At 31.5% G+C, this 12,862-nt stretch overlaps 1 protein-coding gene across 9 annotated transcripts in view; it reads right to left on the bottom strand.

Moving 5' to 3' along the window:
• KHDRBS2 (KH RNA binding domain containing, signal transduction associated 2) overlaps positions 1 to 12,862 on the bottom strand; it is a 512,467-nt gene that overhangs the window by 15,490 nt on the left and 484,115 nt on the right. For 6 of the 9 annotated variants that reach the window (XR_005650707.1, XR_005650701.1, XR_005650700.1 and 3 more), the window contains one exon: positions 12,039 to 12,099. The gene's annotated coding sequence lies outside the window, so the exon portion shown is untranslated. Of the gene's footprint in view, positions 1 to 10,322; positions 10,406 to 12,038; positions 12,100 to 12,647; positions 12,777 to 12,862 lie in introns of all 9 variants that reach the window. The other 3 variants (XR_005650704.1, XR_005650702.1, XR_005650705.1) reach the window with 3 other exon arrangements.

Genomic DNA, 12,862 nt, shown 5'->3' with positions numbered 1-12,862 from the left:
TTCATTCTATTGTATGAGCCCTGATGTCCCCAACACTGAAGCAAATTAGTTGGTACCATTAGACAAAGGAGAAAGAAAGATAAAAAAGAAGAAAAACTGAGGAAATGTAATTGAGGATCCTTTCACACCATACACATTATTTGCAAATGCTCATGTATATATTTTAATGGAGCTGCCGCTGGGGTCTTCTTCCTGTTCTGTGGTTTAAGATGCAACATCGGGTTCATAAACAGGGACAAATGAGGTAGCAAGTTTAGAAATGTCAAACATATTTGACAACTTCCCACTAAGAACACAGCTGAGAAATGACAAACTCATTACCTGGTTGGTTGAAGTTTAAAGCTAAGTGTTTCTGGTTATAAGACAATGAACTTTTCATTTTTTTTTAGTCTATTTTGTGTTAAACACTGTTTCATTGAAATGCATATAATTGGACTGATTGGAATTTGATTAGTTTAGTACTTCAATTTTATTATTTGTAATAAATTAAGGTGGTTATATGGTTTTAGCCCATTAAGGAACATTTTAGCAGAGTAATTGACTTTTATTATAATTTTTAAATGTATCATTACTTGATATTAAAACCAAATTCATTGCAACTTAACTGGATATACTTTTTCTAATTCTACATATTGTTAGATACTAATTAATATTCTAATTAATGTCTAGTCTATTTTTGAAGCTACTGAGCAAATAACATGTGGCATAAACATTCAAATATGTTGGGTGGGCATTTGGTAGATAAACTGATTAGAAATGAAATAATAAATCTTTAATTTTATGTCCAATTAAAAATCCATATAGTATGTTCCCCAGTTATTTTATAGCTGATTTTCATATGTCAAAAATTAGAGTAGAAGAAAATCTTTTAGGAAATAAAATATTAAGAATAAGCCTTGGGTGTTACTATGTTAATATGAGACATAAATCTTTGGTGTTAAAAGCACTCAGAATTATTAGATGATACTTAAGTGTTTTATGGAATGCATTTTTTCTATTAACTCCATTATAAAAGTATATTTCAAAATCTGAGAGGAACTGAATCAATTGTAAGTAATACTTACATTCTCCACAAATGCAAAGTGGAAAAGAGAGTTGACAGTTTGTTGGCTAATTTTGGCAAATGTCCTATTTTGGACTGATTATCAATTTAATAGATAATACTTATTTCTAAACCTCACTGTTTTAAAGTAGGAAAAAAATAAACTTTCCAAAATGCCTAACCAATAAAATTAGAGGCTGAGTAAGTATGTGATATGGAATATAAAAAACTTACACAAATTTCATTAAAGTATAAAGTAAGAATCTTATTCATTCACTTAAGTTCTGGCAAGATCTGAATATCTTTTCAAGGGATAAGCATACCCAACATTAAAGATATTTATGAAATAGATATTCTATACAATATAAGATCTCATTTTTATTCTTCCTCATCATAAAGCCCATTCATAGCTTATTTTGTGCTCCAATAATTTTATTTTGAAGTTTAATTTCATCGTAATATATAGTCAGTGACAAATTAACAGACTGTTCCTTGTCCTGAAATTTCTGGTCTCCAATTCCATTTTGTCTATTTGTACATTGAAGGCGATTAAAAATAAATAAAACTGCTATATTTAGGAACAGTCTGATAAGTTAACTATTTTGATTTGGCTATGATTCTATTAAGAATTAAATCTTAGTTATAAAACGAATGATTTGAGAACTAAGGTATGTGTCTTTTCTACAACTTGGTAAGTCTATAAAATTGAATGCAGCTGCATTACATTAATCAGGGTTACTTTGAGAAATAAGGTATGCAGTAATAGTGAATAAGTAAAATAAAGCAGTTATAAATTATTTTAACATGCTAAAAACAAATCCATCCTCAGGAGAGAAGGAAATACTCCCTAATTAGATATTTATCAAGTGTCGTTTTCAAATAATTTATCTTTATAAATAAATACATGCTCTAGAAACACTCTGTAGCCTGTTGAAATCTTACTGTTTTATTGGCATGGACATTGTAGACGTAATTAAAGTTCTCTCTCATTTTTACTGCATTTCTAGACCCTTCTTTCCCCTGCATTGCGTGAGGAAGGCAGCAAGAACGATCTCATCACCAAATATATGTACTTGTTTTACTATTTGAACCTTAAGTGCTGTATCTTATTTATATAATGAACCTTAATATTTTAATTAGCCATCTATGCTTACTAAGAAAGTGCATTTCTTGATCTTGGTATTAACCAGAAATCTGTGAGGTTCTGAGCACATCAGAACCTGAAGTGGATTGCACAGTTCAGCTATCTGACCACAGAGTGAGAATTCAGAAACTCGTGTCAAATTCAGGAATGAGGTTTGACCTGGAAAATTAGTAAACCTAAGACTCTCATACACATTGCTTTTATACCACAAAAAGAGCTAGTATGTTTTCTATACAGTGTAATACAGCAAATTAATTGTAAAAGTTAAAATCTATATTGATTTGCTGTTTTCCTTCAACAGCAGCTTCCTGACAAATAGATATTTCCGAGTCCTTGCAACATACTTTAATAATCAAAGTGAACAAAGATAAATTGGACCAGGTAGCAAAATCTTTCCAGATGACTATACTCATGGAAAAATTCTAAGTCTCTGCATTGCTAAATGAAATTGTTTAGTAAATTAAATCAAGATCAATTGCTGTTCTGTTTAATTTAGACTCAAAACTTCTGAGACGTTTTCCTCAAAATGGTACTTGGCTTAAAATAAAAAATTACAGTGCCTTTTTTTGGCCTTTGCAAACTGATCCAAAATTAGATGTTGAAATTCACAGGGCATTGAAAATCTCAATTACCTAATAGTCATAAAGTTTTGTTTTTGTTTTTGTTTTTAAAATGGAAGGAGTAATGAACAGAAAAGTGATGGCCAAAGCTATGCTAATTTTTATCTAGTGGTAAAATGATTACCCAGGTTTTTTTTGAAGTTCTGATAATCATAGATGCTAAAGAAATGGAGTCTCAATTTTGATGTATTATAAATCAAAATTAGAATGTATCTATTAATTTCTTACTTAGTGTTTTATACTTTTAGTTAATTAATTTCATTCTCTTCCAGCTAAATCAGAAAAATTATTACTTAATTTAGAATTCCAAATTCAGTGTACATTTTTGTAATGATTAGGCTCTTGATTTTGAGTAATTGCTTATACCAATATGCTGGGTTTAAGTATTCAATATTATGACATGTCTTTAGGAGGTATCTAAATGTCAATTATTAAAGTTAGGAGTAAACATTTATATGAAGGTAAAAGTAAATCTCAAAACTTTGATTAACAGTGTTTTTTATTAAAAGATATTTAATAATTACTGCATATGAACAGTGTTCTGTCTCATAAAATCTTGATCTCTTTTCTACCACTGGATGCTATCATTTATAAAAAGATGGTTAGTTATTTTGGAGAGGTTCTTTCCCTAAATATTTCTTGAACATGTTTAAACGAAGATGCTGCACTTGATGACATTTTTCCTTATGTGATAGCTAGCACTATTAGTAATTAACCTTTATATCTTATGTTAGACAATCTTCTAATAATCCAAATACAACAAATAAACAATTCTTATTGAGAATTTTTATAGAGTTATTGCTTCAAAAAGGATCTATTTTTCAACTCATAGTGTATAGTATGCCAAACTACAGGATTCTTCAAATATAGATTGGAGTATAGGATCTCTCAAACATCAGTATAAAATATTCAATAATTTGTAATTTTCTAAAAGCACAAGTTTGAATTAATGTATACTGTGAGAAGCTGGGGCAAATATTTGTTCTTTACCCAACACTGGACACAGAAATTTTCTGAAGTGGTAAAGAATATCTTCTGGTAGAAGTGAAGGGAAAATGCAATGGCCTAAGAAAGTGATCGTTCTGAGACAGACAACAGAAGTTCTAGATATATTCAGTAGCATAATGTTCTGTATTTGCTGTAAAAGGAAAGCATATTTTAAATTTCTAAAGTTACTGCCATATGTGATAAGTTGCAAATGATGATTTATGAGATTTTTTAGATCTCAGGAATTACATTCTTTTCTTTTCATATTACTACCTATTTCATCTTAGCACTTCTAATGACTCTTTCTCACCCTCCCAGCTACATATCTTTTCTTTCTAAATCATTTTTTTCTTTTTCCTATGTTCACCCTCATTATGGTATCCTATTATTAAATTTAATAAAGTATAAAACACATTTCAATGTGTGGATCATTGATAAAACAAGAGATAGTAAAGGAAACCTATATTTTATTTTTATAATCACACTAATTAGGCCAAATCAATACAATAGAGCATGCCATTAGTAAACAAGTAAGTAACCATGACTATTTTTCTAGAAATATGTTTTTATAGTTTATTTAAATTTCATATCTTTTTCATTGAAGTTTTATGTTATTTTATTATTTAGGATATCTCAACCACCATGCTATAAGTAGATACACATAGCTTCCATTTAATCAATAGTAAGACTGACGAATAAATACACTCAGGCACAACATATACAGAGTTTAGGGTTACATAAGACTTGTTTTTGGAATAATCCAGGGAAAAGAGAGATTCTGAATATTTTGGCTTATGCATATAGAGGTGTTTAGCAATTTATTGTCAGACTTTAAAGTTAGTACTCATCTTGGAAATATTCATAGTAAAGAATTTCTTTTAATTACTTTTGACTAGCTTGAAAAATAAATTACACATTTGCATTTTTTTCCCCTCTCAAATTAGTTTACTACAAAACTTGTCATTAAAATCGGAGGGGAGAGTAGAGTGTAGCGGTTAAGGATAAGGTCTCTGATTGTGACTGCCTGGGTTTAGAGGCCACCCCACTGCCCAGTGATGTGACTTTGGGTAGGTTGCTTCTTCTCTCTCAGGCTCAGTTTTCCCATTTAGAAAATGAGGATATCCTAGAACTTATATCCTAGGGTTGTTGAGAAAATATATTCAGTCATTCCTAAAAACACTTAATCTAGTGCTTGACGTGTATTATGTATTGCATTACTGCAAATGCCTCTTTCATCACATTATTGAAACAACTATATCGAATTATTGCTAATCTTACTTTCATTTTTAGCCTTATTTCAATGTAAACAATATATGTGTAGCATTATTATGAGATTATTATGTATAAGCATATCTTATAATACCTGTTATGAAGATATCCAATATATGATTGCTAAAGAAAATATAATAATGAGCATTTTTATAACTGTGTTCTAAAGTCTACATTAGCTGAATATTTTAGTAAAGGATAATTTTAAAATGTCTAAGCTGCGAATCAACTTAGATAATATGAGTATTTTTATGGATTAAACTAGGTTGTTTTTTTTTTAACACATTTGATACATACCATGAAGATATCTTAAAGTAAAAATTTTCAGTCAAGAAAAAATAATTTTGGGGAGAATATTAACTAAATTCGTGAAGGATAGACATACACTTATATGATTTTACTTTACTTTTCAAAACCTCACAATTCTATGAGTAGGTGCTATTATTATCTCCATTTTACCGCTAAGAAAAATGAAGCTTGAAAAGTTAAAGTAATTTCACTTATACTTCAGAGCGTGCAGTGTGAGTTAAAATTTCATAGTGTATTAATGCAACTTTACTCTTCCACATACAAATCAACCTTATGGAAATGGCTATTCATAAAGAAAGAAAATTCACCTCACTTCTGAAAATTAAAATTGTATATATGTATATAGCAGAATCCCATTTCAAATAAATAAATAAATAACAGGCAGCTGTGGAATAGAAGAAGAAAAGAAAAAGGAGAGAAAGAAAATCAGAAGGAATATAAACCAATCTGTTGAGAGTTATCTTTGAGGAGTAAGGTTATGGACTTTCTATTTTTAGATTACATATTTACATTATGCAGTCTAATTATTTAAACTCCGAGTATGAATTACTTTTGTAATTAAAAAAAAACAAAACAAAGCAGCGTATATTTTAAAAAATCCAAAATAAAAACAAATCTTCAAAAAAACCAATACCAATTCACAGGCAATTCTATCATATTCTAAGGTAACCATTATTGGTACCTGAATGATATACTGACTGGAAATGAAAAAAAAAAAAAGTTTTTAAGTTGAAAACCAATTTGTACTTTGTTTGAAGTTATCAAATATAAAGAGATTCCAGAGAAGTTACTCTGATGAAATGTGGTATTATTTATTTTAAAAATCACTGCCTTATAAAAAAGCATAAGGCAGTATACTTAATATTAGTTCTAAATTATTATCTATTGATCAGTAAATGAATTTATATTCTTAAATGCACACCAGGAAAGTTGAAAGAAACAGTTTAAAAATTCAACATTAATTCCATTATCAAGATGATCTTTATGCAACTTGTAAATATAATCTTCCCTGTTTAAAGACATTTAAAACTGTTTTCATTCCAATCACAGACATTATACACTGATCTTAGTGAATTCTATATGTAAGTTTATTTATTTTTAATTTTCGGGTTTTATATTTTGAAACAGAGAACTTAAATTGCAGGTATTTTCTGACCTATTAGATCCCCTTATACTTTATAACTAAGAAATCAAAATTTGTGACCAGTAGGCTATAAGTAAATGTTAACAGTTGTTATTTCTGTTTTAATTAAATGTGATTTTTTTCTTTTCATACTTTTTTGTTTACAATAGACACATATTGATTTCATAATTAACCCAGTAAACATCTCTTAATGTAAGGGCTCCACTGAATAGATTGGACAGTGTTCTTTCTTCTACAGTCATCAATTGCCTTTCTGTCTTCTCACATTCCCGTGTGCAGTTGGAAAAATGACAACACACATTGGGAAGGGAAGGACCAGATGTATCAGAGAAGTTGAAAAATGTCCTGATGTCAAAAAAGGCAGGCATGAGGTTAAAATAAAGGAAAAAGGGAACACCTGTGTTAGGGCAAATAAAGAATGAGACAGGGGAAGGAACATTTTCCTACTGATAGAAGTCATCTTCAGAGGCATAAAGGTGGTAGGAAACCTTTGTCGAGTGGTGACATTTGCTTCCAGAGAGGTTCTAAGAAGAAGAAGATCCAAGCTTCTCCAAATATCTTTGGAAATAGATCATTCACTAGATTCCACTGTGCAGTATAAACCATGGTGGAACAAAAGCTTGAACAAAAATCATGTTTAGTAACTTGTTACCAATTCTGTATTTTTTTATGGTAAAGGCCAGATAATAAACTGGCTGTTGTTAAGGCATCTAGTAGTATATGAATCAGACAACTTCCTCTCCTATTTTCTCAATTCTTCTCACAAGGAAGTGTAAGAGACCAAGATATAAGACAGCATATCAAGTAGAGTGACCTTTTCCCCTCAATGTAAATAATCTTTTGAGTATGAATTAATAGATACTGCGTAAAGAGACTAGAAAATTAAACTTTATGATGGTATGAAGATTGGTGCCTGCCAGTCAACAAGAACAGCTAACTCAAATATTTTAATAGGACATAAGGATATCCAGACAAATGCTACACAATACATTGGCAACAGGAAATGCTTTGTTTTTAAATATTTAACATTGAGTGATACCTTCACTTTGTGTTCTCAAAACATGACTGCATGGCTTATATGAAGATATTTCTGGTTTGAAATTGAGTCTCATACTTTAAAGCAGAGTTCTGATTTATAGATCAAACAATAAAAGCCTGAAATTGCTCTCATGCTTTTTAATCATGTGTTTTTTAATGTCAAAATAGAATTTAGATTATAAATGAATTCATTTGTTCTACAAAACTGTAGTCTTGCTTTATGACAAACGTAGAATTCTTCTATATTTTTCTATGACAAAATCAGAAAGAATGATGTTTGAGGAAAGATCAAAGTAAAGATGCATTTCAAGTTAAACTTTTTTATCATAATTTTTTATCATAAATTTTTAAAGTCATGATTCATCATATTGCTATAGAATAGAAATTATGATAAGGCTATTTGAGATTTTAGATTCTCTTTTCAATCAAATTCACTGAAAGCAGAGAATCACCATAGCATTCTGGAAAATGCGTGGGTTATCAAACTTTTAAATATCGGTTTGGCTGTATATTAACTGTGAAATTAGTTAAACCTCTGAATTTCTCCTTCCTCTTCCTCTTTCAATTTTGCTTTAAAATGGGGTTAAGTGTACTTCCTTTGAAAGGTTGTTATAAGGATTACAGACGTTTCGTCTAAGTTTTTACATGAAAATTCTAGAACCTTGTCAGGCAAGTATGCTTGGAAAAGGAACAGCACCACTATTATTATTATTATTATTATTATTATTATTATTATTATCATCATCATCATCATCATCATCATCAATACTCTGCCTTCATACAAAATATAAATCATGTCATCGATTTTGTAAATTACCATACAATTGGATATTTTCAATCATTTATTAAATAATCTTTTGCAGTAAGTATTAAACCTTCCCATGGAACCTGTGAGAGTGTCAAACAGGTGGAGTTTTCAGTAATAGGCAGCCCCTCGATACTGAAACTGCTACTTGATATTCAGCCAACTCAGATTATGGATCACTATTCTCTATTCCCTTTTAACACACACACACACACACACACACACACACACAGTCATCAATGCACAGACGCTCACACATACACCTCCTACAGGCTTCTATATTACATTAACGAAGAGACAGAAATAGAGAGAGAATGCTATATAATTAAAGGGTTACATTTTTAAGGGGCATTTGTGGTTTTCAAAGGACCAATCTATTTTTAAGTAAAGAATGAAAAGAACAAGAGTAATAGTTTAATAACACATTTAAAATAATTTTTCATTAAAAGAATTAATGAGAACTTTTAATGTCATTCTATTCCAAATAGTTTTAAAAACTGTTAATACTTCAATTGTTACTAAGCTAAGTGGCCTTAGTTCCATTAATATACTAAAAGCAATAATTACCTAAATATTGCAAATAAGACCTAAAAGCACTATTTGGTCTCTTAACTGGCATCAAATTGATTCTGATTTAATCGGAGTTGAATGTAGTAAAACTTTTTGCTGGACAAAAAGAAGCAGACAAAAAGACTTTATTACTTATTAATGTTTTATTACTATTAATATACTTTGTTTAGTGCCCAACACCTTTGGTGTTTTGCTGAGTTCCTTGTGGTCAGAGGATCATTAGTGTGCCAAGAGTTATAGCATTTTCTGATAGAATGTATGGAGCACGCACACAGATAATTTCAACTACACTTAGACGGAACCCACTGTAATTTAAAAAGCTTAATCTGTCATTCAAGTTTGTATGATTTGAAAAAGGCAAATGTCAGACATGAGAATGTTTGTACTGGCAATGACTCTAGAACTGGCAGGGTACCTATTCTGCTCTCTTTGGGAACCAGCACTTGGGAATTGGTGAGAACACCCATGATGTCATGAAGGGATCCACATAGGACCCAGGACCATAGTCTGATACTGACAAGAGAAGAAGGCACCCTCTGACTGGGCAGATGTTCATTAGTATAGGCCACTCTTGGAACAGTTTTCATTCTATCAAAGTTTTTTGCTGAGAGGCCACCAACAGAGTAATTCTCATTCCCTTTTGCCAGAAAAACCTACTATATTCACTTTTGATTATTTTAAGAGTCAGACAAGTCATGTCACAAACAACAGCAATGTATGTGTAATTATATTTTTTTATACCTCAGCTTGATTTCAATCTCAAGTCCCCAAACTGCTGGGCGGAGAAAAATAAACTCAGCCAGGTCACTTTTCCACGTTGTATCCACTGATACATCTGTATCCTGGTCAGTGTTAGTTCATGCAGATGCTACTGAATCCTCCCCTGCCTTCCTGTAGAGGCGACTGTATATGTGGCTCTCTCTGCCACACCCGCTTCACTTTTGCCAGCACAGAGAAACATTCTATAGAAACATTCTTCTACAGAATTGCACATGGAACACTGATGTGGGGAACACTATGAAGTATGCTGAATCCTCAGGTTCCACTTTAGACAAAGGTCCCTTTTATATTCCAAAACTATCTCAGGCTTTTATTGGATAATTGATATAGTGTACGGAAACTCATGCTTAAGGCCACACTATCTTAGCTGTCGCCTCCTCTTTAGCTTTAGCTTTCTTCTCAGCCTAGACAATATTTGTTTTGTAGATGCATGGAGACAGATAGATGGAAAGGGGTTATTTATGTATCTATCTATTTATGGATGAGAGTCTTTTAAACCTATTGTTAACACATAAACTTTGTCTCCTACTTAAAGCCTACTCAAAATGCATGTTTTTGAAACTCAAAATCCCCTTTCTTACAAATTATTGTTTCTGAGCTTTAAAAATTCTTACTTTTAAACTCAATAGCCAAGAATGTTCTCTTCTCTTATTTCTGCTGAGAGCTCTGCCCGCATTAATGAATTCAAAGATCTACTCTGAATGGAGAGAGCCACAAGGTTATAAAACAATAACAGCAACAATAAAATAATTATAAAACATTGATCGATATATCAAAATAGTAACAAACTGTGACTGGTTTTTCTTTCCTTACTTTATAAGATCAAGCCTATTGTTTGAAAAGGATCAAGGGAGAATAATACATAAAATATCTGGATTAGAGATTCTTTCTCCCCTTGGTTTATAAAAACTAACATTTTTTCAGAGTCAGTCAGATATGGGAAGTTACTGATAAACATAATGTCAGAATTGCAGTCTCTGTAACTTGATCATTGATTCTACAGCTTAACAAAGAGACTTGATTACTTGAAGCATGTATAGTATTAAATAGTTATTTTAACAATTTGATTTTTAGAAAAGCTATCTCAGATGAAGAAGCATTAGTAATTACAAAACTGACTAAATGTGAGGTTTTCCCTGGTTACTTGGGATAATTTCCTTCAGGGAATAGCTCTAATTCTTTACTTCGAAACTACAGTGGCTTTCTTTTATTTTTTCCAAAAAAATCTGAAAATTTAACACAGTATTCAGGGACAACAGTGACCTGACTGGACCCCACCTCTCTGGGCTTTGCGTACGCTTTGTGCCTTCATGAATCTGGCCTTCAGGGTCCATAGAACTGGTTTCCTCTCGAATACTTCCTGAACTCTTTGGACTCCACAAATTGGTATAGCCTATTGCCTTCACCAGGTGGCGCTCCCTTCCTCATCAATGAATAGGCTACCCCTTTCATTCCCTGATTCCCTCAGTTTCTGCCCTACCTCCACTCATAAGGAATCTCCAGGTTCTCTCTTTTATGACACTTGTTTAAGGCAACACTGTATTGCAGATATTTGGATATTTGTGTAATAAAAAGAGGACCAGACAGAAGACGACTTGGGTTTTACTCTATTTCAAATATCATGGCAAGGCCATTTCAATTTCTGAATGTCAGGGCAGTCTGTGGATTTCATAACAACTGCCTTTGCATTTTTTCAGTCTGAAGTTTATTGGCTAAAGTTTTCAAGTTCTTGTGTACAGATATCAAGTTCCAATTTCCAATAGTGCTTTATACTCGGTAAACATTAGCCAAATCAAATAGAATGGCAGGTGAGACACAAGAAGTTTACAGATAAATCCAGTGAGATAAATGCAGAAAATAGTGGTGAGTTTAGTTATTTTATTTGACTAAATAAATGTTAATGTTATTAACTATTATCTCATTTACAAGGGGTAGGCAGTGAGTTGGTTATGGGGTTTCTTTCTCATCCCTCCAGCTCAGCGAACAATATTGATTTCCTTCTTTTATATCTTCAGGGCAAAAGTTTTACTATTCTTTCTTTGTACAGTTAAACAGAGGTAATTTATAGTAGTTCATAGCAAAGAAAAGTGCTGAATATTAACTACTAATTTACAATTCCTTTGACAAGCTTCTAAATAACCTCAGAAAGTCTTTCTAGGTAAATACCAAGTTGGATCACTTTATTTCAAAGAAAAAAAAATATAATAACTCAGTTCCTTGACAAGAATTTTCAGTATTTCAACAAGTGGCATTCGGGGTTGTAGTTCACTGCCATAGCTTCATGTGGGTAAAGATGATCTATTTCAGAGAAAATAAAAAAATAAGCTTACCTCTATCCTTCATAGCCCATCACTTCTGCTATTCAATTATGTGCTCTTTGCTTGCGGGTACCTGAAACAGTGAGAAAGAATAAAAAACAATTAAATATAACGCAATAGCATTTTGTGAAAGGCAAATATTTACAATTTTAATTGATGACAGACACACACTTCATAAAACTATTAGCATGCAACTCCAGCTGCAGAAACTGAACAGCAATATGCCTAAGCTGGTTAGCAGCAAAAAAGTAAACCAATCACATCGACAAAAGCCACCATAAACAAAAAAACTGTATTTAAAATATTAATAGTTTTGGCATTCATCCCTACCATCAAGTCTTTCACTTTCTTTTTTCCATCAAAATTTAGCTTACGTTTGATGTTAGCAAGAGTTGCATTACTATTATTGTTAATTTTAGTTCTGTTTATTACCTTGAGGGTTATATATTGTAAAATAATTTTGGTGCCTCTAGTTAATGTTAATTAGTTGTTTTAATAACCTATAGACCTATTTGTTATATTTTTGTAGGTTTACTTTTTTAACTATCAGGAACTTAATAACTGAGAATATTTAACATTACTGTTGCATAGGCAAAATTACAGAGTTACTATTAGTGTTACCTGTTTAACGTTTAGTCATCCTTTGAGTCCTGCGACATATTTCCTTAATAATCATCAGCCATCAAGTCTGATAGTCTCAAAAGAAATATCAGCCCTCTAAACTGCCTTCAAGGGCGGTGATATTTAGCACTGAAAATTACAAATAAAGTTTTTGAGGTTGAATAGCAACAACTGGCCAGTGACACTGATGATTTGTTTGTCAAAACAAATTGTTA

This window comes from Pteropus medius, unplaced genomic scaffold (assembly GCF_902729225.1).
Source record: "Pteropus medius unplaced genomic scaffold, Ma_sr-lr_union100, whole genome shotgun sequence".
Taxonomy (NCBI): Eukaryota; Metazoa; Chordata; class Mammalia; order Chiroptera; family Pteropodidae; genus Pteropus; species Pteropus medius.
This window is presented reverse-complemented; position numbering and strand designations above follow the sequence as displayed.